This window comes from Physeter macrocephalus, chromosome 21, assembly GCF_002837175.3.
Source record: "Physeter macrocephalus isolate SW-GA chromosome 21, ASM283717v5, whole genome shotgun sequence".
Taxonomy (NCBI): Eukaryota; Metazoa; Chordata; class Mammalia; order Artiodactyla; family Physeteridae; genus Physeter; species Physeter macrocephalus.
This window is the reverse complement of record NC_041234.1, coordinates 41,732,723-41,739,230: the sequence shown is the minus strand read 5'-3', so window position 1 is coordinate 41,739,230 and position 6,508 is coordinate 41,732,723.

Below are 6,508 nucleotides of genomic sequence, written 5' to 3'. Positions count from 1 at the left end.
AACCATAGGAGGAAAAACTAATGATGTTGAACATCTTTTCAGGGCTTTTTTGATATCTGTATACCCTCTTCAGTGAAATGTTTGTTCATGTGTTTTGCCCATTTTCTAATTAGATTTTTTTAACTACTGGGTTTTTGAGAGCTCTTCATATATTTTAGATCTTTATGCCTCCTGGCGTGTTGATCCTTTTATTATTATGTAATGTCCCTCTGTTTAATTTTCTTTGCTACAAAGTCTACTGTATCTGAAATTAAAATAGCCATTTCTGCTTTTTCTTTGCTACAAAGTCTACTGTATCTGAAATTAAAATAGCCATTTCTGCTTTTGTGTGTGTGTGTGTGGTACGCGGGCCTCTCACTGTTGTGGCCTCTCCCGTTGCGGAGCACAGGCTCCAGACGCGCAGTCCCAGCAGCCATAGCTCACAGACCCAGACGCTCCGTGGCATGTGGGATCTTCCTGGACCAGGGCACAAACCCGTGTCACCTGCATCGGCAGGCGGATTCTCAACCACTGTGCCACCAGGGAAGCCCTCTGATATTTTTTATTAATGTTTTCATGGCATATCTTTCTCCAACCTTTTTACTTTCAACCTACGTAAGGTTTTTTTTTTTTTTTTTTTTTTTTTGCGTTACGTGGGCCTCTCACTGTTGTGGCCTCTCCCGTTGCGGAGCACAGGCTCAGCGGCCATGGCTCACGGGCCCAGCCGCTCCGCGGCATGTGGGATCTTCCCGGACTGGGGCACGAACCCGTGTCCCCTGCATCGGCAGGCAGATTCTCAACCACTGTGCCACCAGGGAAGCCCAGTTTTTGTATATGAAGTGAATTTCTTGTTGGCAGCATATTGTTGCATCATTTTCTTTTAATCCAGCTGCCAAACTCTGCCTTTTAAATGATGTATTTAGGTCACTTATTTTTAAGATAATTACTGATATGTTAAGACTTAAGTCTTGTCATTTTACTATCAATTTTCTGTTTGTTTCCTTGGGTTCTTCTTCCCCAATTTTCTTTCCTTCCTGTGGGTTATTTGGACATTTAGTGGACATTTAGGGAGATTCCATCTTGATTTATTTGTAGTGCTTTAGAGTATAACACTTAGAATAGTATGTTTAGCGGTTGCTCTAGGTATTATATATATATATATATATATATATATATATATATATATAACTTATTACAGTCTACTCTCACCAACATTTTACCACTTCAAATGAAGATAAAAAACTTTATTTCCTGCTATGTCCTTTTAGACTCCCCACTTTTCAAATATATTTGTCTTGAGTATTTCTTCCATGTATTTTGAGCATCACACCAAATGGTGCTACGATTTTTGCTTCAATCTCCAAATATGATTTAAGAAACTCATGACCATAGCCTATTATTATATTTAGCTCTATGTTTACCCATTCTGTTGTCTTTCCTTTCTGAAATTCAAAGCCTTCTTTTATTATCATTTCCTTTTTGTTTAGAGAAATTCCTTTAGTCGTTTTTAAGGATAGGATTGCTAGCAACAAATTCTTACTCTTCCTTCATTTGAAAATTCTTCTTCATTCCAGAATGATATGTTTGCCAGATATGGGATTTGCAGTTGGCAGTTCTTTTCTTTCTGCACTTGAAAAGTGCTGTGCCACTTTGTCCTGGGGGCTATGTTTTCTGATGAGAAATAACATTAGAAATTGCTTTGCCCCCTATGGATAAAGTGTCATTTTTCTCTCACTCTTTTCAAGATTTTTTCTTTGTAAAGAGTTTTCAGAAGATTAGTTTTGATGTTTCTTGGTGGATAATTTTTTAGTTTATCCAATTTGAAGTTTATTTAGCTTCCTGCAACTGTAGGTTTATATCTTTTGACAGATTTGGGAGGTTTTCAGCTATTATTTCTTCTTAGCTTCTTTCTTCTGAGCTTTATTTAGGTATAAATGACAAATAACATTGCATAAATTTAAGATATACATTGTGATGATCTGATATACATGCATATTGAAATGATTACCACAATAAGTATATATGTGGTGAGAACACTTAAGATTATTCTCTTAGCAAATTTCAATTCTACAATATTTTTTTAGCATCTTTATTGGAGTATAATTGCTTTACAATGGTGTGTTAGTTTCTGCTTTACAACAAAGTGAATCAGTTATACATATATATATGTTCCCATATCTCTTCCCTCTTGCGTCTCCCTCCCTCCCACCCTCCCTATCCCACGCTAGGTGGTCACAAACCACCTAGCTGATCTCCCTCTGCCATGCGGCTGCTGCCCACTAGCTATCCACCATTCGTTTGGTAGTGTATATATGTCCATGCCACTCTCTCACTTTGTCACAGCTTACCCTTCCCTCTCCCCATATCCTCAAGTCCATGCTCTAGTAGGTCTGTGTCTTTATTCCCGTCCTACCCCTCGGCTCTTCATGACATGTTTTTTTCTTAGATTCCATATATATATGTTAGCATACGGTATTTGTTTTTCTCCTTCTGACTTACTTCACTCTGTATGACAGACTCCAGGTCCACCCACCTCACTACAAATAACTCAATTTCGTTTCTTTTTATGGCTGAGTAATATTCCATTGTATATATGTGCCACATCTTCTTTATCCATTCATCTGTTGATGGACACTTAGGTTGCTTCCATGTCCTGGCTATTGTAAACAGAGCTGCAATGAACATTGTGGTACCCTGAGAAAACCATAATTCAAAAAGAGTCATGTACAGTATAATATTGTTAGCTATATTAACCATGCTGTATATTAGATATCCAGAACTTATTCATCATATAACTGAAAGTCTGTACCCTTTGACCAATATCTACCCATTTCCCTCACCCCCTGACAACCACAAATCTACTATGTTTCTATGAATTTGACTTTTTTAGGTTCTGCATATAAGTGAGAATATACACTATTTGTCTTTCTCTGTCTGACTTATTTTGCTTAGCATAATGCCCGCAAGGTTCATCCATGTTGCCACAAATGACAGGATTTCCTTCGTTTATTGCTGAATAATATTTTGTTGTGTGATTTTAAAAATACATATGTGGCATTTTCTGTATCCATTCATCAATCAATGGCTACTTAAATTGTTTATATGTCTTGGTTACATTATTTCTTTGGAATAAGTTTTGAGCCTTAATCTCCTCTTCTAGTTCTGGGACTCTGAAGATAGAAATGTTAAGTATTTTGTTATTTTCCTAGGTCTCTGAGGCTCCGTTTATTCTTTAGTCTATGTTTCCCTCTGTTGTTCAGACTGAATAAATTCTAATGATCTTTCCTCAAGTTCACTGATTCTAGGCTCTATCCTCTCTACTCTTGATTTCATCCAATAGTTTTTTTATTGTTGTATTTTTCAGTTCTATAATTTCTATTTGGTTCCTTTTTATAATTTCTAATTTTTGCTGAGATTTTCTATTTTTCTTTTGTTTTATGAGAATTTATAATTGCTTAATGAGAATTCTCTATGATGGCAGCTTTAAAAACTGTCAGATATTTACAACATTTGATTCATCTCAATGTCACTATCTGTTGATTGTCTTTTCTCATTCTATTTGGTGATTTCTTGGTTCTTTTTATAATGATTTTTCATGGTATCCTGGATAATTTGGATATTATATTATGAGACTGTTGATCCTATTTAATCTTCCTTTTTAGCAGGCAGTCCCCTTGTTTGATGTGTAGTATGAGGGCTGGGTGGGTGTGTATGTTCAGTTACCTGCTGGTGCCACCAACACCACTCCAGCAAAAGCAGAATGTGGACTCCCACTGCCTTGTTTCAGACAGGTGAGGTGGAATTTCAGCAATCCCCTTGGCCTTGTTGATACCTTCCTGGGAAAAGTAAGGACACCATCTTGACATACACCACCTTGTTGCCTCTGAGTGGGGGTGTGAGTGGGGATTGAGAGTGATTCACACCACCTTGTTGCTACATGGTGAGAGTGAAAGTTCAGCTTCCTACTGAACACCACTGACACTGTGGGAGCAGAGGTATGCGTAACGCAAACTACACTCAGCTCTCACCATCTCATTCTTCTCGGTAGTGGTAGAAGCTTAGATTCCTGTGGGTCCCACTGACACTAAGGGAAAGCAAAGTGGGGGATAGCATGAGGTCAACTAGCCTGAAAAACACCACTTCATTCTGCCTCATTAACTATCAGGTAGGTGTAGAGGCTCAGCTTCCCACTGGGCTCCATCAATACCATTTATTTACTGCTTTTAAAATTTAAAGTGTTCTGTGACTTGGATATTGTAAATGGTGCTGCAATAAACACTGGGGTAAAGAAGATGTGGTACATATATACAATAAAATATTACTCAGCCATTAAAAAATGGAATAATGGCATGTGCAACAACATGGATGGAAGGAGAGATTTTCATACTGAGTGAAATAAGACAAACAGAAAAAGAGAAATATCGGCTGGGAGCTGAGGCTCGGGCTTCTGTCGGAAGCCGGGAGAGGACTAGGGTTGGTGGCGTGAACACAGCCTGAAGGGGACAGTGCACCATGGCTAGCCAGGAGGGAGTCCGGGAAAAGTCTGGAGCTGCTGAAGAGGCAAGAGACTTTTTCTTCCCTCTTTGCTTCCTGAGGTGCGAGGAAAGGGGATTAAGTGTGCCGCTTAAAGGAGCTCCAGAGACGGGCACGGAGCTGACGAAGAGACAAGAGATTTTTTCTTGCCTCTTTATTTCCTGATGCGAGAGGAGAGGGTATTAAGTGCGCCACATAAATGAGCTCCAGAAATGGGCATGAGCCGCGGCTGTCGGCGCGGACACCAGAGACGGGCGTGGGACGCTAGGGCTGCTGCTGCCACCTCCAAGAAGCCTGTGTATGAGCACAGGTCACTCTCCACACCACTCCTCCCGGGAGCCTGTGCAGCCCGCCGTTGCCAGGATCCCGGGATCCAGGGACAGCTTCCCCGGGAGAGCGCACGGCGTACCTCTGGCTGGTGCAGCATCATGCTGGCCTCTGCTGTCGCGGGCTCGCCATGCATCCGTGCCCCTCCCTCCCCCCAGCCTGAGTGAGCCAGGGCCCCCGAATCAGCTGTTCCTTAAACCCCGTCCTATCTGAGCGAGGAGTAGACACCCTCAGACGACCTACACGCAGAGGCAGGGCCAAGTCCAAAGCTGAACACCAGGAGCAGTGTTAACAAAGAGGAGAGGGGGAGGTCTCTCCCAGCAGCCTCAGAAGCAGTGGATTGAATCTCCACAATCAGCTTGAAGTGCCCTGCATCTGTGGAATACCTGACTAGACAGCGAATGATCCCAAGTTGAGGACGTGGACTTTGGGAGCAAGATATATTATAAATTTCCCCTTTTTCTCTTTTTGTGAGTATGTATGTGTGTGCTGCTCTGTGAGATTTTGTCTGTATAGCTTTGCTTTCACCATTTGTCCTAGAGTTCTGACCGTCCTGGGTTTTTTATTTTTTTGTTTTTTTTTATAAAAATTTTCTTCCTAATATTTATGAATTAGTTTTTATTTTAAAAACTTTATTTTATCATACTTTATTTTATCTTCTTTCTTTCTTCCTGTCTTTCTTCCTTTCTTCCTCCTTTTCGTCCTCCCTTCCTTCCTCCCTTCCTTCCTTCCTTCCTTCCTTCCTCCCTTCCTTCCTCTCTTCCTTCCTTCCTCGCTTCCATTCTTTCTTCCTTCCTTCGTACCTTTCTTTCTTTCCTTTCTATTTTTTCTCCTTTTATTTTGAACCGTGTGGATTAAAGGCTCTTGGTGCGCAAGCCAGGTGTCAGGACTGTGTCTCTGAGGTGGGAAAACCAACTTCAGGACACTGGTCACCAAGAGAACTTCCACCTCCACATAATATCAAATGGTAAAGATCTCCCAGAGATCTCCATCTCAACACCAAGACCCAGCTTCACTCAACGACCAGCAACATAGAGTGCAGGACACCCTATGCCCAACAAATAGCAAGACAGGACTACAGCCCCATCATTAGCAGAGAGGCTGCCTAAAATCATAATAAGGCTACTGACATCCCAACACATACAACCAGACGTGGACCTGCCCACCAGAAAGACAAGATCCAGCCTCATCCACGAGAACATAGGCACTAGTCCTCCCAACCAGGAAACCTACTCAACCCACTGAACCAACCTTAGCCACTGTGGACAGACACCAAAAACAATGGGAACTAGAAACATTTAACAAGGACCTAGAAGAAATAAAGAGGAAGCAAGCAATGATAAGCAAAACAATAAATGAAATTAAAAATACTCTAGATGGGGACAATAGCAGAATAACTAAGGCAGAAGAACGGATAAGTGACCTGGAAGATAAAATACTGGAAATAACTGATGCAGAGCAGAATAAGGAAAAAAGAATGAAAAGAACTGAGGACAGTCTCAGAAACCTCTGGGACATTAAACGAACCAACATTCAAATTATAGGGGTCCCAGAAGAAGAAGAGAAAAAGAACGGGACTGAGAAAATATTTGAAGAGATTATAGTTGAAAACTTCCCTAATATGGGAAAGGAAATAGTTAATCAAGTCCAGGAAGCACAGAGAGTCCCA